Source organism: Pseudophryne corroboree, chromosome 6 (genome assembly GCF_028390025.1).
Source record: "Pseudophryne corroboree isolate aPseCor3 chromosome 6, aPseCor3.hap2, whole genome shotgun sequence".
NCBI classification, from domain to species: domain Eukaryota; kingdom Metazoa; phylum Chordata; class Amphibia; order Anura; family Myobatrachidae; genus Pseudophryne; species Pseudophryne corroboree.
This window is the reverse complement of record NC_086449.1, coordinates 620,485,855-620,508,813: the sequence shown is the minus strand read 5'-3', so window position 1 is coordinate 620,508,813 and position 22,959 is coordinate 620,485,855. Positions and strand designations below refer to the sequence as shown.

General features: G+C 46.7%; 2 long non-coding RNA genes across 4 annotated transcripts in view; both read right to left on the bottom strand.

Annotated features, from left to right (window-relative positions):
* Positions 1 to 7,588: 7,588 nt before the first annotated feature.
* LOC134935524 (uncharacterized) lies at positions 7,589 to 8,294 on the bottom strand. Its single transcript, XR_010180222.1, has 2 exons — positions 8,225 to 8,294; positions 7,589 to 7,782 (listed from the first exon to the last, which is right to left on the bottom strand). It is a non-coding gene; the product is annotated as an uncharacterized LOC134935524 (long non-coding RNA).
* An 80-nt stretch (positions 8,295 to 8,374) lies between these two features.
* LOC134935523 (uncharacterized) overlaps positions 8,375 to 22,959 on the bottom strand; it is a 97,088-nt gene continuing 82,503 nt past the window's right edge. For 2 of the 3 annotated variants that reach the window (XR_010180220.1, XR_010180219.1), the window contains exons 3-4: positions 8,533 to 8,596; positions 8,375 to 8,449 (exon numbers count right to left, since the gene is read on the bottom strand). This is a non-coding gene — a long non-coding RNA (uncharacterized LOC134935523). Of the gene's footprint in view, positions 8,450 to 8,532; positions 8,597 to 8,693; positions 8,759 to 22,959 lie in introns of those variants that run through there. The other variant, XR_010180221.1, reaches the window with a different exon arrangement.

The following is a 22,959-nucleotide window of genomic DNA, read 5'->3' as shown; positions in this document are numbered from 1 at the left end:
CCTGACATATATTTTTCTCCTTTTGAAATGTTTTAGAAGGTGGCAGTTATTATTGACTGCCAAAGGGTGGACTGTCAAAGTCAGAAAAATATCTCTACACACACTGCCATATTTGCACCTCATACTGGTCCGCGCTGCGCATGCGTACGCTCTCCCGTACGTGCACATACTCACAGTCGCGGGCACCCGCAGGCGCACGGTATGCGTATTTACGGTAGAGTTTATGTAATCATAGCGTGCGACTCATTCGTTACATATTTTCACTAATAATGTATTTTGTAGATCATGGTCCCTTTGATAGATACTGAAAGTTTAGTTAATATAGCATGTTCCTGAACAGAGAGATCCCTCTTTGTATTGTACAAAGGGTCTAACAGGGGTCATACAGTGGTGTTTGGTACCCATCGGAAGAGTATTTAAATAGCAATATTCCGGTGTTGGTTTGGAGCGGATTAATCGCTCGTGCGAATAGTTATGGACATAAGAAGTTTATGTCCATTTACTATTATTTGTTCTTACTTAGTCATGCGGCGGGAAACCCAGTATCCCACCCACCTGAACAGTTGGAAACAGTCACAGCCCACCTGTATGAATCAACCTATGACCTTTTGTTATAATGCGAAGCCGAATTCCTGTGTCCAATGAACAATGAGATTGTAGGGACCATTGAATTGTATTGTGTGTGGGGCATAAATAGGCAGGCCGACCGTATCCAGTACACTCTCTTCAACGGTTCTCATTGCTGATAATCGGGAGCTGGATATCGAGGCGCATGCGATCGTTTCCCCTTGTGCGTAAGTGTTTCTCCGCAATCATATTGTCTTGATGTTATTGTGAGCCATCTCTCTCTACCCTCTTTTTCCCTTATTTTCCCTTGATTGTATTGTATTGTATTGTATGGTATTTCCTGTGTAGTTATTTGGTTAGTTAGTCTATGTTATATTGTAGTGTATGCTTTGTAATGTGATTCTTTTGCAAGTATAATAGTCAAAATACATATAATAGGTTTTGGACCCTAAGCCCAGGTATCTGTGTATTTCTTATAGTGTTAAGTATTCCCTGAGCGTCGGTGACGCTCAAGCAGCTTTGTAGTTAATCAGGTTACACCAGGTTGCACTTACACTCTGTCACCACACTAAGGTTTACTGTATATTTCGTTGTTAAAGGTATAGATATAAAGGTTTAACGTTATAAGCGTCTGCACCGCTGGTGATCTCCTCGTGGTCCCGAGCGTCCGCTACGCTATAGCGAATCATTACTTTAGTCGGCAGCCAATAGCGTGCCTGCCTGTGATCTCTGGGCCGTAAGCGAACGTGACGCTTGAGCGTCTCGACTACGGTTGAGCGATCGTTACGCAACTTGCGTACCCTTACGGTACTTCTTACGTAGATAGCGTACAGTGTTCTTAGACCTCTTAAAGTGTTTTATATACGATAAATATTTAGCTTTATCAGTAATGACGGACCTGCTGGACACTGTCTGTCAGCACTGCAGACTCCTAAAGTAAGCTACTAGTATCAAGAAGATAGAAAAAAAAAACCACGGGTAGGTGGTATACAATTATGGATGGACGAGCGACTGCCGACACAGAGGTAGCTACAGCCGTGGACTACCGTACTGTGTCTGCTGCTAATATAGACTGGATGATAATGAGATAAAATTAAAATATATATATATATATATCACACTAGTACTGCAGCCGGACAGGTATATATTATGTAATGACGGACCTGCTGGACACTGTCTGTCAGCACTGCAGACTCCTAAAGTAAGCTACTAGTATCAAGAAGATAGAAAAAAAAAAAAACACGGGTAGGTGGTATACAATTATGAATGGACGAGCGACTGCCGACACAGAGGTAGCTACAGCCATGGACTACCGTACTGTGTCTGCTGCTAATATAGACTGGATGATAATGAGATAAAATTAAAATATATATATATATCACACTAGTACTGCAGCCGGACAGGTATATATTATGTAATGACGGACCTGCTGGACACTGTCTGTCAGCACTGCAGACTCCTAAAGTAAGCTACTAGTATCAAGAAGATAGAAAAAAAAAAACACGGGTAGGTGGTATACAATTATGGATGGACGAGCGACTGCCGACACAGAGGTAGCTACAGCCGTGGACTACCGTACTGTGTCTGCTGCTAATATAGACTGGATGATAATGAGATAAAATTAAAATATATATATATCACACTAGTACTGCAGCCTGACAGGTATATATTATGTAATGACGGACCTGCTGGACACTGTCTGTCAGCACTGCAGACTCCTAAAGTAAGCTACTAATATCAAGAAGATAGAGAAAAAAAAAAACCACGGGTAGGTGGTATACAATTATGGATGGACGAGCGACTGCCGACACAGAGGTAGCTACAGCCGTGGACTACCGTACTGTGTCTGCTGCTAATATAGACTGGATGATAATGAGATAAAATTAAAATATATATATATATCACACTAGTACTGCAGCCGGACAGGTATATATTATGTAATGACGGACCTGCTGGACACTGTCTGTCAGCACTGCAGACTCCTAAAGTAAGCTACTAGTATCAAGAAGATAGAAAAAAAAAAAAAACCACGGGTAGGTGGTATACAATTATGGATGTACGAGCGACTGCCGACACAGAGGTAGCTACAGCCGTGGACTACCGTACTGTGTCTGCTGCTAATATAGACTGGATGATAATGAGATAAAATTAAAATATATATATATATCACACTAGTACTGCAGCCGGACAGGTATATATTATGTAATGACGGACCTGCTGGACACTGTCTGTCAGCACTGCAGACTCCTAAAGTAAGCTACTAGTATCAAGAAGATAGAAAAAAAAAAAAAAAACACGGGTAGGTGGTATACAATTATGGATGGACGAGCGACTGCCGACACAGAGGTAGCTACAGCCGTGGACTACCGTACTGTGTCTGCTGCTAATATAGACTGGATGATAATGAGATAAAATTAAAATATATATATATATCACACTAGTACTGCAGCCGGACAGGTATATATTATGTAATGACGGACCTGCTGGACACTGTCTGTCAGCACTGCAGACTCCTAAAGTAAGCTACTAGTATCAAGAAGATAGAAAAAAAAAAAACACTGGTAGGTGGTATACAATTATGAATGGACGAGCGACTGCCGACACAGAGGTAGCTACAGCCATGGACTACCGTACTGTGTCTGCTGCTAATATAGACTGGATGATAATGAGATAAAATTAAAATATATATATATATCACACTAGTACTGCAGCCGGACAGGTATATATTATGTAATGACGGACCTGCTGGACACTGTCTGTCAGCACTGCAGACTCCTAAAGTAAGCTACTAGTATCAAGAAGATAGAAAAAAAAAACCACGGGTAGGTGGTATACAATTATGGATGGACGAGCGACTGCCGACACAGAGGTAGCTACAGCCGTGGACTACCGTACTGTGTCTGCTGCTAATATAGACTGGATGATAATGAGATAAAATTAAAATATATATATATATATCACACTAGTACTGCAGCCTGACAGGTATATATTATGTAACGACGGACCTGCTGGACACTGTCTGTCAGCACTGCAGACTCCTAAAGTAAGCTACTAATATCAAGAAGATAGAGAAAAAAAAAACCACGGGTAGGTGGTATACAATTATGGATGGACGAGCGACTGCCGACACAGAGGTAGCTACAGCCGTGGACTACCGTACTGTGTCTGCTGCTAATATAGACTGGATGATAATGAGATAAAATTAAAATATATATATATATCACACTAGTACTGCAGCCGGACAGGTATATATTATGTAATGACGGACCTGCTGGACACTGTCTGTCAGCACTGCAGACTCCTAAAGTAAGCTACTAGTATCAAGAAGATAGAAAAAAAAAAAAAAAACCACGGGTAGGTGGTATACAATTATGGATGTACGAGCGACTGCCGACACAGAGGTAGCTACAGCCGTGGACTACCGTACTGTGTCTGCTGCTAATATAGACTGGATGATAATGAGATAAAATTAAAATATATATATATATATATATATCACACTAGTACTGCAGCCGGACAGGTATATATTATGTAATGACGGACCTGCTGGACACTGTCTGTCAGCACTGCAGACTCCTAAAGTAAGCTACTAGTATCAAGAAGATAGAAAAAAAAAAAACACGGGTAGGTGGTATACAATTATGGATGGACGAGCGACTGCCGACACAGAGGTAGCTACAGCCGTGGACTACCGTACTGTGTCTGCTGCTAATATAGACTGGATGATAATGAGATAAAATTAAAATATATATATATATCACACTAGTACTGCAGCCGGACAGGTATATATTATGTAATGACGGACCTGCTGGACACTGTCTGTCAGCACTGCAGACTCCTAAAGTAAGCTACTAGTATCAAGAAGATAGAAAAAAAAAAAAAAAAAAACACGGGTAGGTGGTATACAATTATGGATGGACGAGCGACTGCCGACACAGAGGTAGCTACAGCCGTGGACTACCGTACTGTGTCTGCTGCTAATATAGACTGGATGATAATGAGATAAAATTAAAATATATATATATATCACACTAGTACTGCAGCCGGACAGGTATATATTATGTAATGACGGACCTGCTGGACACTGTCTGTCAGCACTGCAGACTCCTAAAGTAAGCTACTAGTATCAAGAAGATAGAAAGAAAAAAAAACCACGGGTAGGTGGTATACAATTATGGATGGACGAGCGACTGACGACACAGAGGTAGCTACAGCCGTGGACTACCGTACTGTGTCTGCTGCTAATATAGACTGGATGATAATGAGATAAAATTAAAATATATATATATATATCACACTAGTACTGCAGCCGGACAGGTATATATTATGTAATGACGGACCTGCTGGACACTGTCTGCAGAATGCGTTTATAAAAACACCACACGACGAGTGTTTAACTTTTTCAGGCAGACAATCACAATTATACTGGTGGTCAGCAGACAATCACAATACTGGTGGTCAGTGGTCACTGGTCAGTCACACTGGCAGTGGCACTCTGGCAGCAAAAGTGTGCACTGTACTTAAAATATGTACTCCTGCTATAACTGCTCCCCAGTCTCCCCCACAATTAAGCTGTGTGAGCAGTGAGCACTCAGCACAGTCAGATAATGATATACAGTATTACATATGATGCAGCACACTGGGCTGAGCACAGATATGGTATGTGACTGTGTCACACTGTGTATCGTTTTTTATCAGGCAGAGAACGGATTAATTAAACTGGTGGTCACTGGTCACACTATCAGCAGCAAGTAGTACTCCTCCTAATAATATGCTACCCAAAATTTGTGTCTCTCTCTAGTACTCTAGTCTAAACGGAGAGGACGCCAGCCACGTCCTCTCCCTATCAATCTCAATGCACGTGTGAAAATGGCGGCGACGCGTGGCTCCTTATATAGAATCCGAGTCTCGCGATAGAATCCGAGCCTTGCGAGAATCCGACAGCGGGATGATGACGTTCGGGCGCGCTCGGGTTAACCGAGCAAGGCGGGAAGATCCGAGTCGCTCGGCCCCGTATAAAAAAACCTGAAGTTCGGGCGGGTTCGGATTCCGAGGAACCGAACCCGCTCATCTCTAGTGTCAATCCCATATAATAGGCATGCTGAGGCCAGTGGCTGCTATCTTGGCTGCAGCTTCACTGATACCGGCTACATGATTGCCCCGGACATGATTTACTCAGATGTCCGGTAGTCACACAGTTCCAGCAGCGGCTCACAGAAGCCAGTACCACTGGAATTATACGGTAGGATCACTGGAATTATACTGCAGTACCAATGGACTTATACGGCAACACCACTGGACATATACGGCAGTATCAATGGACATATACGGTAGTATCACTGGACATATACGGCCAGAGGCGTCAGCAGGGCCGGTGCAAGGTTTCTCAGCACCCTAGGCAAATAGTCAGCCCCCCCCGGCAAAATACCGAGCCCTCAGGTAAAATTTAGGGATAAGATATCAGTGTTGTTTTAGCAGTTTGGGTGAAGGTGTTCAGATTAGGGGTTATTATTAGGGAGAGTTGTGGTGTGTGTGTGTGTGAATATATATATATATATATATATATATATATATGTATGTATATATATTTTTTTTTTTTCCACACACAGTGGGCGAAGTGGAAATTTTGAAGTAGGGGTATGGAAAAGTGAAGGTTGTAATTATGCGCGTGCCGCTCCGAAAAAGGGTGCGTGGCCACTTAAAAGGGGGTGTGCCCTTCAGTGTAGTTTACCACCCCTTATACACATTTTGCACCACAATACTAGGACCCCTTATACTTTCTAGTACTGGTGCCCCTTTCACATTATACCACACAGTATGAGCTGAAAATCACATTATAGCACACGCTATTAGCCAAAAATCACATTATAGCACACAGTATGAACCGAAAATCACATTATAGCACACGGTATGAGCCGAAAATCACATTATAGCACAAGCTATTAGCCAAAAATCACATTATAGCACACAGTATGAGCCGAAAATCACATTATAGCACACGGTATGAGCCGAAAATCACATTATAGCACACGTTATGCGCCAAAATTCACATTATAGCACACGGTATGAGCCAAAATTCACATTATAGCACACGGTATGAGCCGAAATTCACATTAGAGCACACGGTATAAGCCGAAATTCACATCATAGCACACGGTATGAGCCGAAATTCACATCATAGCACACGGTATGAACCGAAATTCACATTATGCCACGAGGAATGAGCCGAAATTCACATTATGCCACGTGGAATGAGCCGAAATTCACATTATGCCACACACACAGCCACACATCTACATACTCACAGCCACATACAGTACACATACAGTACACACACACACATATACACACACAGCCACACATATATATATATATATATATATATGCACACACACACACACACACACACACACACACACACACACACACACACACAGCCACATATATACACACACAACCACATTTACACACACACAGTGTCCCCACCCTGACACTCTCCTCCATTAGTTCCCCTCTGCTCACCATTTGCCAGGTAGCCGGGGTATCAGCATACGGGAGCAGGAGCTGGGCAGCCGAGTTGTCATCAGGAGAAAGCCGGAGCTGGGCAGCCGAGCTGTCAGGATGGCGGGAGCCGGAGCCTTGCCATAATCATGCCGCATGCAGGAGCCGCACTGTACTATTTCAAATCTGCTGTGGACCGGCAGCCAATCAGGAGCAGCCGCTCCTGATTGGCTGCCGGTCCGCAGCAGATTTGAAATAATAGCGCTGCGGTCAGCTAGATGTGGCGGCGGACCGGCGGGGGACAGTACTCGAAGAAGTGCCGGTATACCAAACCATTGTACACAAGCCCACTTCAGGCACTATATATATATATATATATATATATATATATATATACCAAGAAATGGTATATCTCTGTGGAGCGCACTTAATGACTGAAATAAATATATTTATGTATAATACAATTTAATATGGTTATATTGGTTTCTGACAAAAAGAGGATGACATCACAAAAACACCCTTTAAACTTTAAAACATCTATTGCTTTTTATTGCTAAAATAATTAAATTTCAATACTGATAAAAAATGATGTACACTTTTACAATGTGTTATTGTTCATTACAGCCAAAAAATTTAATAACAACTTTTCCAAACAATAAAAGATTTTTACACTCAACGCGTTTCGTCGTATGTCGACTTCTTCAGGAGTGTTTTCTTTAGGGTGTGATCAAAAGTAAGTAAAAAGTAAAAAAACAAGTATAAATAAAAATATGAAACAAAGAGGAATACTAAAATATAAAAAAAATATATATATATATATATATACATATATATATATAAATATATGAGGAAGAATATGCACAAAAAATATATCTATGTCCAATTTAGCTAACATTGTAATAATTTGATTTATTAGTCTAATAAGACAATTGTTTAACTGGTTATCAAATACAAAATTGACAAAAAAAAACAAAAAAAAAACAATTCACAATATCAATGTCAAAATTAGCTGGCATTGTACGGACTTAATTTATTAAAGCAATTATCCATCTAGATACCAACATTAATAAAAATTTAAAATGAATTCATAACAATTAATTTACTGATGGCTGTTTTGATGAATGACTCCACAGTAAATAAATATGGTATTACTTACTTATGAAAAGGCAATTAATTAGTTTGAAACAGCTGTATTTTCACAAAATTATAATCCATATTTTACCTATTTGAAAATAGAAAAAACTGAAATTATAATAACTACAATAGAAATATTATTATTTTCTTTTAATAATTTGAACCATAATACTTACTAAGAATTATTATGTATAATTAACTTCCATGGTTTTGTAGTATTTAATGAATCTTCCTATTTGCGACCATCCTACAATAAGATATATATATATAATGTTGTACATATATAAGTAGAATTATTTATTTCCTCCCAAATCGGATAAAGATACTCACTGATGGTTAATATAAATCTTCCAAAGGCTTGTAATTAATTTGTCCAAATTTTTATTTAATTTACCTAATAAAAAAAAAAAAAAAACATTAAAATAATATAAACATCCCAGTTTTTAGTTTAAAACAATAAATGATTAGTTGGATATTGTAATAGAACTTACCTATAATACTTTCATATGTCCAAAAAATATATATGAGGATCCGGCAATGGGATAAATAATATTAATATATATATATACATACACACACACACATATATATATATATATATATATATATATATATTTAATACTGCGGCACTCAGAGTCGTTTAAAAAGAGAAAAGTCAAAAAAATTTCCATCACATAGTGCAACATTTCAGGGTGCCTAAACCCATTGTCACACCTTGACAAAGGGGTTAGGCACCCCGAAACATTGATCTATGTGATGTACATTTTTTTGACTACACTTTGCTCTTTTTAAACGACTCCGAGTGCCGCAGTATCAATTCTATATACTATCCTCTGCACTGGGGGCACCGGGCCAATCAACATCCAAAACGGAGTGCCGGGCTAATGGTAATATATATATATATAAAATATATATGGAATACATATGATATCTTGGTGCTTAGGATGCCAAAATACCGACAGCGACATCCAAGAGATTAAATCCAGACACTTACTAATTAAGTAAGCTAACCCTGATCCCTAACCCCCCCCCCCCCCCAAACCCTAACACACCTTTCCCGCAGCCTGACCCTAACTGCCCCCCCCCCCCCCCCCCCAGCTTAATCCTAACCCTCCCTGGTGGTAACTAACCCTAACCACTCCCTTCCTGCAGCCTAAATCTAGCCCTACTTCTCCCCCAGCCTAACCCTCCCCAGCTGTGCCTAACCCTGTCCCTCCCCCTACCCGCAGCTTAACCCTAACCCTCCCCCACAAGCCTACACCTAACCTCTCCCCTCCCACCCACCCCCCACCCCCTGTGGCTTACTTCTCTAGGGTCATGTCAGTTTGGGATCCCAGCATTCGGGATAGCCCCCCTGCGTATCCACAGCAGCGGTGGGAGGGGCAAAATGTCAGGATAGCGTCCCACACGGTGGTCATGGCGGGAGGATGTGGCTCAATCCCGTATGCACGGAGCTCAGAGGTGCAGGCCAGGAAAGGGAGGGGGGGGCAGCGTGAGCCCAATAAGTGTGGGGGAGGCTAGCTGGTGACCAGATGCAGGCAGGGGAGGGGGGGCAGCGGGAGTCCAATTGCGGGGGAGGGGGGGGGGGAGATGAACCATGTAGGAACAAGCTGCAGAAGGCGAGGGCGGGAGGGGGGGGGGGGGCAGCTGTTAACAAGAGGCAGCAGCAGCCAGCAGGACGGTGCCATTCACTGAGTTCCAGTGCTGTTCATTGGAGCCAGTCGCGGGATTGAATGGAGGGAGGGGGAGCGCACAGCGCAGATGACAAGTTGCAGGCGATCGTAGTGGGGAGGCGGCGCCGGAGCAGTAACACAGTGCGGCAGCGGAGCGGATCAGGCCAGCGGCCGCGGGTCACTCTTTCATGATGAATGCAGGGCTGATGGGTGTGGGCCGGGGGGGGGGCGGGCATGACGCGGGCGGCCGGAGACCATCGTGTGGGGGAGCTGCGGACCTGCGGTGAGACGTGAGAGCTCATAATGTGATAAATAATGATAATGTGGGACCCCGGACTCAGGACAGGAGCACAACATGCGGCAGACAGGCGGCAGCCTGAACACAATTCAAACACATTCCACACTGACACTATCGCAGAGAGGTGTGTGGGGGGGGCAGGTTTGCTGACTCACACTGTCACACATAGTAAACTCACTCGTTTGAACTTTGAAGACAGACGTGGTGGGCGCCCACGAGCTGCTCCTCTGTCTCTTAAAGAAAAGGAGGAGTTTGGCTGGGCTGAGGCTAAGCAGTGCCGCCCTCCAGTGGTCGCCGCCCATAGGCAGCTGCCTAGTGGTAGCGCCGGCCCTGGGCGTCAGAAAATTTTTCGGTTGGGGTGGGGGCAAGATAAAATATCAGTTTGGCGCTCCTAATTACTGGACACCTTAGATGGGTCACTTGTACCTGTACGGAACTCTATGGAGCAGCTGGGAGTGAGTGGCCCCTTATATACATATCTGGTAGAACCCCCTTACACACAATATGCCTGACAGAGCCCATTATATACATTGTAGAGTGCCTCCTCCTCCTCTTTCATCTCTCCTCTCCTTCTCATACCTGTGCTCTACTTCCCTACCCCACGTTTAGTAAATACACAGGGTGACAGAGGAACATACACAGGGTAACAGAGGGACATATACATAGGGTGACAGCAACACATATATACAGGGAGACAGAGGGACATACACAGGGGTACAGGGCACATACACAGGGTGACAGTGGCACGTATTCACTGGGTGATAGCAGCACGTATACACAGGGAGACAGAGGAACATACACGGGGACAGAAGGACATATACACAGGATGACAAATATAGGATGATGGCTGCACGTATACACAGGGAGACAGAGGGACATACACGGGGACAGAAGGACATATACACAGGGTGACAAATACATGGTGACGGGTGCATGTGTACACAGGGAGACAGAGGGACATACACGGGGACAGAAAGACATATACACAGGGTGACAATAGAGGGTTACAGCTGCACATATATACAGGGAGACAGAGGGACATACACGGGACAGAAGGACATATACACAGGGTGATGGCAGCACATACATACAGGGAGACAGAGGGACATACACGGGACAGAAGGACATATACACAGGGTGATGGCAGCACATACATACAGGGAGACAGAGGAACATACACGGGGACAGAAGGACATATACACAGGGTAACAAATGCAGGGTGACGGCTGCACGTATACACAGGGAGACAGAGGGACATACATGGGGACAGAAGGACATATACACAGGGTGACAAATACAGGGTGATGGCAGCACGTATACACAGGGAGACAGAGGGACATACACGGGGACAGAAGAACATATACACAGGATGACAAATATAGGGTGACGGCTGCACGTATACACAGGGAGACAGAGGGACATACACGGGGACAGAAGGACATATACACAGGGTGACAAATACATGGTGACGGGTGCATGTGTACACAGGGAGACAGAGGGACATACACGGGGACAGAAAGACATATGCACAGGGTGACAAATAGAGGGTTACAGCTGCACGTATATACAGGGAGACAGAGGGACATACACGGGACAGAAGGACATATACACAGGGTGATGGCAGCACATACATACAGGGAGACAGAGGAACATACACGGGGACAGAAGGACATATACACAGGGTGACAAATGCAGGGTGACGGCTGCACGTATACACAGGGAGACAGAGGGACATACACAGGGACAGAAAGACATATACACAGGGTGACAAATACAGGGTGATGGCAGCACGTATACACAGGGAGACAGAGGGACATACACGGGGACAGAAAAACATATACACAGGATGACGGCTGCACGTATACACAGGGAGACAGAGGGACATACACGGGGACAGATAGACATATACACAGGGTGACAAATAGAGGGTGACAGCTGCACGTATACACAGGGAGACAGAGGGACATACGCGGGGACAGAAGGACATATACACAGGATGAAAAATATAGGGTGACGGCTGCACGTATACACAGGGAGACAGAGGGACATACACGGGGACAGAAGGACATATACACAGGGTGACAAATACATGGTGACGGGTGCATGTGTACACAGGGAGACAGAGGGACATACACGGGGACAGAAAGACATATACACAGGGTGACAAATAGAGGGTTACAGCTGCACGTATATACAGGGAGACAGAGGGACATACACGGGACAGAAGGACATATACACAGGGTGATGGCAGCACATACATACAGGGAGACAGAGGAACATACACGGGGACAGAAGGACATATACACAGGGTGACAAATGCAGGGTGACGGCTGCACGTATACACAGGGAGACAGAGGGACATACACGGGGACAGAAAGACATATACACAGGGTGACAAATAGAGGGTGACAGCTGCACGTATACGCAGGGAGACAGAGGGACATACATGGGGACAGAAGGACATATACACACGGTGACAAATACAGGGTGATGGCAGCATGTATACACAGGGAGACAGAGGGACAGACACGGGGACAGAAAAACATATACACAGGGTGACGGCAGCACGTATATACAGGGAGACAGAGGGACATACACGGGGACAGAAGGACATATACACAGGGTGACGGCAGCACGTATATACAGGGAGACAGAGGGACATACACGGGACAGAAGGACATATACACAGGGTGATGGCAGCACATACATACAGGGAGACAGAGGAACATACACGGGGACAGAAGGACATATACACAGGGTGACAAACACAGGGTGATGGCAGCACGTATATACAGGGAGACAGAGGGACATACAAGGGGACAGGAGGAAATATACACAGGGTGACGGCAGCACGTATACACAAGGAGACAGAGGGACATACTCGGGGACAGAAAGACATATACACAGGGTGACAAATACAGGGTGATGGCTGCACGCATACACAGGGAGACAGAGGAACATACACGGGGACAGAAGGACATATACACAGGATGACAAATATAGGGTGACAGCTGCACGTATACACAGGGAGACAGAGGGACATACACGGGGACAGAAGGACATATACACAGGGTGACAAATACATGGTGACGGGTGCATGTGTACACAGGGAGACAGAGGGACATACACGGGGACAGAAAGACATATGCACAGGGTGACAAATAGAGGGTGACAGCTGCACGTATACGCAGGGAGACAGAGGGACATACATGGGGACAGAAGGACATATACACACGGTGACAAATACAGGGTGATGGCAGCATGTATACACAGGGAGACAGAGGGACAGACACGGGGACAGAAAAACATATACACAGGCTGACGGCAGCACGTATATACAGGGAGACAGAGGGACATACACGGGGACAGAAGGACATATACACAGGGTGACGGCAGCACGTATATACAGGGAGACAGAGGGACATACACGGGACAGAAGGACATATACACAGGGTGATGGCAGCACATACATACAGGGAGACAGAGGAACATACACGGGGACAGAAGGACATATACACAGGGTGACAAACACAGGGTGATGGCAGCACGTATATACAGGGAGACAGAGGGACATACAAGGGGACAGGAGGAAATATACACAGGGTGACGGCAGCACGTATACACAAGGAGACAGAGGGACATACTCGGGGACAGAAAGACATATACACAGGGTGACAAATACAGGGTGATGGCTGCACGCATACACAGGGAGACAGAGGAACATACACGGGGACAGAAGGACATATACACAGGATGACAAATATAGGGTGACAGCTGCACGTATACACAGGGAGACAGAGGGACATACACGGGGACAGAAGGACATATACACAGGGTGACAAATACATGGTGACGGGTGCATGTGTACACAGGGAGACAGAGGGACATACACGGGGACAGAAAGACATATGCACAGGGTGACAAATAGAGGGTTACAGCTGCACGTATATACAGGGAGACAGAGGGACATACACGGAACAGAAGGACATATACACAGGGTGATGGGAGCACATACATACAGGGAGACAGAGGAACATACACGGGGACAGAAGGACATATACACAGGGTGACAAATGCAGGGTGACGGCTGCACGTATACACAGGGAGACAGAGGGACATACACGGGGACAGAAAGACATATACACAGGGTGACAAATAGAGGGTGACAGCTGCACGTATACACAGGGAGACAGAGGGACATACACGGGGACAGAAGGACATATACACAGGGTGACAAATACAGGGTGATGGCAGCACGTATACACAGGGAGACAGAGGGACATACACGGGGACAGAAGAACATATACACAGGATGACAAATATAGGGTGACGGCTGCACGTATACACAGGGAGACAGAGGAACATACACGGGGACAGAAGGACATATACACAGGGTGACAAATACATGGTGACGGGTGCATGTGTACACAGGGAGACAGAGGGACATACACGGGGACAGAAAGACATATGCACAGGGTGACAAATAGAGGGTTACAGCTGCACGTATATACAGGGAGACAGAGGGACATACACGGAACAGAAGGACATATACACAGGGTGATGGGAGCACATACATACAGGGAGACAGAGGAACATACACGGGGACAGAAGAACATATACACAGGGTGACAAATATAGGATGATGGCTGCACGTATACACAGGGAGACAGAGGGACATACACGGGGACAGAAGGACATATACACAGGGTGACAAATACATGGTGACGGGTGCATGTGTACACAGGGAGACAGAGGGACATATACGGGGACAGAAAGACATACACAGGGTGACAAATAGAGGGTGACAGCTGCACGTATACACAGGGAGACAGAGGGACATACACGGGGACAGAGGGACATATACACAAAGTGACAAATACAGGGTGATGGCAGCACGTATACACAGGGAGACAGAGGGACATACACGGGGACAGAAGAACATATACACAGGATGACAAATATAGGGTGACGGCTGCACGTATACACAGGGAGACAGAGGAACATACACGGGGACAGAAGGACATATACACAGGGTGACAAATACATGGTGACGGGTGCATGTGTACACAGGGAGACAGAGGGACATACACGGGGACAGAAAGACATATGCACAGGGTGACAAATAGAGGGTTACAGCTGCACGTATATACAGGGAGACAGAGGGACATACACGGGACAGATGGACATATACACAGGGTGATGGCAGCACATACATACAGGGAGACAGGAACATACACGGGGACAGAAGGACATATACACAGGGTGACAAATGCAGGATGATGGCTGCACGTATACACAGGGAGACAGAGGGACATACACAGGGACAGAAAGACATATACACAGGGTGACAAATACAGGGTGATGGCAGCACGTATACACAGGGAGACAGAGGGACATACACGGGGACAGAAAAACATATACACAGGATGACGGCTGCACGTATACACAGGGAGACAGAGGGACATACACGGGGACAGAAAGACATATACACAGGGTGACAAATAGAGGGTGACAGCTGCACGTATACACAGGGAGACAGAGGGACATACGCGGGGACAGAAGGACATATACACAGGATGAAAAATATAGGGTGACGGCTGCACGTATACACAGGGAGACAGAGGGACATACACGGGGACAGAAGGACATATACACAGGGTGACAAATACATGGTGACGGGTGCATGTGTACACAGGGAGACAGAGGGACATACACGGGGATAGAAAGACATATACACAGGGTGACAAATAGAGGGTTACAGCTGCACGTATATACAGGGAGACAGAGGGACATACACGGGACAGAAGGACATATACACAGGGTGATGGCAGCACATACATACAGGGAGACAGAGGAACATACACGGGGACAGAAGGACATATACACAGGGTGACAAATGCAGGGTGACGGCTGCACGTATACACAGGGAGACAGAGGGACATACACGGGGACAGAAAGACATATACACAGGGTGACAAATAGAGGGTGACAGCTGCACGTATACGCAGGAAGACAGAGGGACATACATGGGGACAGAAGGACATATACACACGGTGACAAATACAGGGTGATGGCAGCATGTATACACAGGGAGACAGAGGGACATACACGGGGACAGAAAAACATATACACAGGGTGACGGCAGCACGTATATACAGGGAGACAGAGGGACATACACGGGACAGAAGGACATATACACAGGGTGACGGCAGCACGTATATACAGGGAGACAGAGGGACATACACGGGACAGAAGGACATATACACAGGGTGATGGCAGCACATACATACAGGGAGACAGAGGAACATACACGGGGACAGAAGTACATATACACAGGGTGACAAACACAGGGTGATGGCAGCACGTATATACAGGGAGACAGAGGGACATACAAGGGGACAGGAGGAAATATACACAGGGTGACGGCAGCACGTATACACATGGAGACAGAGGGACATACTCGGGGACAGAAAGACATATACACAGGGTGACAAATACAGGGTGATGGCTGCACGCATACACAGGGAGACAGAGGAACATACACGGGGACAGAAGGACATATACACAGGATGACAAATATAGGGTGACAGCTGCACGTATACACAGGGAGACAGAGGGACATACACGGGGACAGAAGGACATATACACAGGGTGACAAATACATGGTGACGGGTGCATGTGTACACAGGGAGACAGAGGGACATACACGGGGACAGATAGACATATGCACAGGGTGACAAATAGAGGGTTACAGCTGCACGTATATACAGGGAGACAGAGGGACATACACGGAACAGAAGGACATATACACAGGGTGATGGGAGCACATACATACAGGGAGACAGAGGAACATACACGGGGACAGAAGGACATATACACAGGGTGACAAATGCAGGGTGACGGCTGCACGTATACACAGGGAGACAGAGGGACATACACGGGGACAGAAAGACATATACACAGGGTGACAAATAGAGGGTGACAGCTGCACGTATACACAGGGAGACAGAGGGACATACACGGGGACAGAAGGACATATACACAGGGTGACAAATACAGGGTGATGGCAGCACGTATACACAGGGAGACAGAGGGACATACACAAGGACAGAAAAACATATACACAGGATGACGGCAGCACGTATATACAGGGAGACAGAGGGACATACACGGGGACAGAAGGACATATACACAGGGTGACGGCAGCAAGTATATACAGGGAGACAGAGGGACATACACGGGACAGAAGGACATATACACAGGGTGATGGCAGCACATACATACAGGGAGACAGAGGAACATACACGGGGACAGAAGGACATATATACAGGGTGACAAACACAGGGTGATGGCAGCACGTATATACAGGGAGACAGAGGGACATACAAGGGGACAGGAGGAAATATACACAGGTTGACGGCAGCACGTATACACAAGGAGACAGAGGGACATACTCGGGGACAGAAAGACATATACACAGGGTGACAAATACAGGGTGATGGCTGCACGTATACACAGGGAGACAGAGGAACATACACGGGGACAGAAGGACATATACACAGGATGACAAATATAGGGTGACGGCTGCACGTATACACAGGGAGACAGAGGGACATACACGGGGACAGAAGGACATATACACAGGGTGACAAATACATGGTGACGGGTGCATGTGTACACAGGGAGACAGAGGGACATACACGGGGACAGAAAGACATATACACAGGGTGACAAATAGAGGGTTACAGCTGCACGTATATACAGGGAGACAGAGGGACATACACAGGACAGAAGGACATATACACAGGGTGATGGCAGCACATACATACAGGGAGACAGAGGAACATACACGGGGACAGAAGGACATATACACAGGGTGACAAATGCAGGGTGACGGCTGCACGTATACACAGGCAGACAGAGGGACATACACGGGGACAGAAAGACATATACACAGGGTGACAAATAGAGGGTGACAGCTGCACGTATACACAGGGAGACAGAGGGACATACACGGGGACAGAAGGACATATACACAGGGTGACAAATACAGGGTGATGGCAGCACGTATACACAGGGAGACAGAGGGACATACACGGGGTCAGAAAAACATATACACAGGATGACGGCAGCACGTATATACAGGGAGACAGAGGGACATACACGGGGACAGAAAGACATATACACAGGGTGACAAATAGAGGGTGACAGCTGCACGTATACACAGGGAGATAGAGGGACATACACGGGGACAGAAGGACATATACACAGGGTGACAAATACAGGGTGATGGCAGCACGTATACACAGGGAGACAGAGGGACATACACGGGGACAGAAAAACATATACACAGGATGACGGCAGCACGTATATACAGGGAGACAGAGGGACATACACGGGGACAGAAGGACATATACACAGGGTGACGGCAGCACGTATATACAGGGAGACAGAGGGACATACACGGGACAGAAGGACATATACACAGGGTGATGGCAGCACATACATACAGGGAGACAGAGGAACATACACGGGGACAGAAGGACATATACACAGGGTGACAAACACAGGGTGATGGCAGCACGTATATACAGGGAGACAGAGGGACATACAAGGGGACAGGAGGAAATATACACAGGGTGACGGCAGCACGTATACACAAGGAGACAGAGGGACATACTCGGGGACAGAAAGACATATACACAGGGTGACAAATACAGGGTGATGGCTGCACGTATACACAGGGAGACAGAGGAACATACACGGGGACAGAAGGACATATACACAGGATGACAAATATAGGGTGACGGCTGCACGTATACACAGGGAGACAGAGGGACATACACGGGGACAGAAGGACATATACACAGGGTGACAAATACATGGTGACGGGTGCATGTGTACACAAGGAGACAGAGGGACATACACGGGGACAGAAAGACATATACACAGGGTGACAAATAGAGGGTTACAGCTGCACGTATATACAGGGAGACAGAGGGACATACACGGGACAGAAGGACATATACACAGGGTGATGGCAGCACATACATACAGGGAGACAGAGGAACATACACGGGGACAGAAGGACATATACACAGGGTGACAAATGCAGGGTGACGGCTGCACATATACACAGGGAGACAGAGGGACATACACGGGGACAGAAAGACATATACACAGGGTGACAAATAGAGGGTGACAGCTGCACGTATATACAGGGAGACAGAGGGACATACACGGGGACAGAAGGACATATACACAGGGTCACAAGTACAGGGTGATGGCAGCACGTATACACAGGGAGACAGAGGGACATACACGGGGACAGAAGGACATATACACAGGGTAACGGCAGCACGTATATACAGGGAGACAGAGGGACATACACGGGACAGAAGGACATATACACAGGGTGATGGAAGCACATACATACAGGGAGACAGAGGAACATACACGGGGACAGAAGACATATACACAGGGTGACAAACACAGGGTGATGGCAGCACGTATATACAGGGAGACAGAGGGACATACAAGGGGACAGGAGGAAATATACACAGGGTGACGGCAGCACATATATACAGGGAGACAGAGGGACATACATGGGGACAGAAGGACATATACACAGGGTGACAGAGGGACATACACGGGTACAGAAGGGCATATACACAGGGTGACGGCAGCACATATATACAGGGAGACAGAGGGACATACACGTGGAGAGAGGGACATATACACAGGGTGACAGTGACCCCTCATACAGAAACTCTATGCCCGCTCCTACCACAGCACACCTCACCCAGCAGAACAGATCACAGTAACACCCAACAACAATCATCTCTCACCCGGCCAGCACACAGCACCTGTATATCCACCACAGCAAGCAGCTCAGCACCCTTAATTTCAAGCTGAGTTGACTTTAAGTTTCAACAAAACATTTTTTACAAAAGTAAAGCTTACTGGCTAGCTGTGCGTCTGCTCCTCAGACTCTGCTCCCTGTGGGGAGGGTGGGGGGGGGGGAGGGGATAAGGGCGGCTCCATGCCATGGTTGGCAGGCTGCAGTGTAGGGACTGTTTGGTAGGAGGAGGAGCTGCTGCAGCAGCCCTCCTCCAGTGGCCATTTTTATTGCTGCCCGCTGCCCTCACTGCCCTGCTTCCCGCTCCAGCTGCTGCTGTTTAAGCACAACACATCCCGGCCACTCAGTAGGTGCCTCACTAAGCAATAATGCGGCCACTGCTGTGTAACATGTCCCTGACAACCTGCTGTATGAGCTGCCCGGTAGCGATAAGCAGCAGATACAGAGGGGGGGATGGAGGTTACCGGGTGTGCGAGCTCCTGGATACACCGTGTGTCGCATTGTCATGCTACTGATTTGGGAACAGTGCCACACACCAGTAGTCACATTATTTCTTAGAGAGGCACCCGTTGTGTGGCCAGAGCGTGTTGTGCTTATAGGGCTATTAAACAAGCGGCGGCTTTTGCCGCCCGGGAAAAAGCCGGACGGCTTTTTCCCATGCCGGTATTGTAATTAATAATGTAAAGTGTAGGGTGCTTTCAAACGGCACGGCCCCGCCACTTCTGCCGGGTTGTAGACAGAAATATCCACTGAAAAGTCCAACTGGCGTGCCGTCCTTGTATGCAGTGAACCATGGGGGTCATTCTGACCCGTTCGCTCGCTGCTTTTTATCGCTGCCGAGTGCGGGTACCCTGCGGGGAGCAGCCCGCAGCGGCTTCTTGACGTCATACGCAGCCGCTGCGGGCCGGGGAGCAACGAGTAGCTCCCGGCCAGCACGCTAAACCTGCGCTGGTCGGGAGCTACTTTTGAAGTGCAAAGGCATCGCCGCTGTGTGATGCCTTTGCACTTCTGCGGGGGGGGGGGGGGGGGGGCACTGACATGCGGGGTGGACTAGCCCTGTGCTAGTCTGCACTGACCGCTGCTATCACTTTACACGGAAACGCTGCCGCTAGTGGCGGCGGCTGCAGGCTCAGACGGGCAATCACGCGTCCAGATGGATGGCGACTCTGTCATGTTTGGGGGGAGCGAGCAACCCCTTGCCCCCCCATTCCGACGCCCCTGTATATGGCAGTACAACTGGACATATACAGCAGCTCAGGGACACCACCACTGGACTGATGCAGGATAACATAGCACCACTGCAATGGACTGGACTTATACAGCAGCACTGGACATATGGCAGCAGAGGACACCACCACTGTGACTGGACTGATGTAGCACAAGACACTACCACTGTACTGATGCAGGACAACATAGCACCACTGCAATGGACTGGACTTATACAGCAGCACTGGACATATGGCAGTAGAGGACACCACCACTGTGACTGGACTGATGCAGAACAACACAGCACCACTGGACTGGACTTATACAGCAGCACTGGACATATCGCAGCAGAGGACACAACCACTGTGACTGGACTGATGCAGCACAAGACACTACCACTGAACTGATGCAGGACACTGAGGATGGAGACACGTCCTCTCTCTACACTCTCCAGTGCAGGAGTGAAAATGGCGGCGACGCGTGGCTCCTTATATGGAATCCAAACCCCCAAGAATCCGACTGCGGGATGCTGACGTTTTGCCTCGTTCTGGTTTCCGAGACAGGCAGGAAAACCAGAGTCTGACTCGGTTCTGGGCTCGGGTGGTGAAGTTCGGTGAGAACCGAACCCGCTCATCTCTATTTATTATGACATTATTAAACTCTTTTCAGGAGTTGTTATTTAGGTGAAAGAGACTGCTGCCTGCTCAGCTGTACGAGATGTGTAGTTGTCCGATAGTCATGTCTCTCCTATGATGCTATTATTGGCACTTGTGTCTGTCTGCTTCATGCACTGGAATGTCTGGCAGCCCCTGGGGGGTAGAGGTGTGCCTTGGGGAAGAACGAAACCAGAAAATTAGCACAGTTTTCGGGGGTTTTATCGCATCTTCAAATGTACTAAGGGGCCAATTCAGACCTGATATCTGATGTGCACAACACACCATACTGCACGGAACTGGACTCTCTGCACTGCAATCAGTGATATAGAACATGCAGGCAGTGTGGTGGCCACACCCTCTCTCTCTTCTAGTCATCTCCTTCTCTGAGTCCCGGCTCCCAGCTCTGTTACAGAGAGCCGATGCCTTTTGTCCCCAACGGCGCCTGGAGCTCAAGTTCCACCCTCGCTACTGTTTTGTTGATATGTTTGTAAATCCAGTCATCAGGACACAGAGACATGTGAGTTCACTGCTGTGCTGTTTATTCCCTCACCAACTCCAGGCACCACCCACTTCCCAGCATCCCCCTGGTCCCAGGGACCATCACTGAAGATTCAGGCTTACACAGATTAGTAAGGGAGTGTCTACAAATATTAAGCATTCTAATACACTAACATCACATCCTCTATTCTTTAAAGATAAGCCTTGTACGCTTCAATGCAACAATTAACAACGTCATATTAAGAACATCATCTAACACGTTTCAATGAGTCTCTCAGGTCTGCATATTTCCCATTTGGGTCTTTCATACACAGTCTGTGTTTCATCTACCATGTTGGACCTTTCTAGAATCGTGGTTTGTTCACCATTATGAGGATCATCATACATGTCAGATGAAGGGTATTCTTCAGTCATGTTGTCTTCATTATGGTTAGGTTGAGATCTTAAATCCACCCGATTTCTTCTTACTTCCGTTCTATGCTCTGTACGTATAGTATAAGATCTTGGTGCTACTTGTGCTTGCACAATACCTTTCTGCACCCAAATACCTTTCTCGTGATCTCTGAG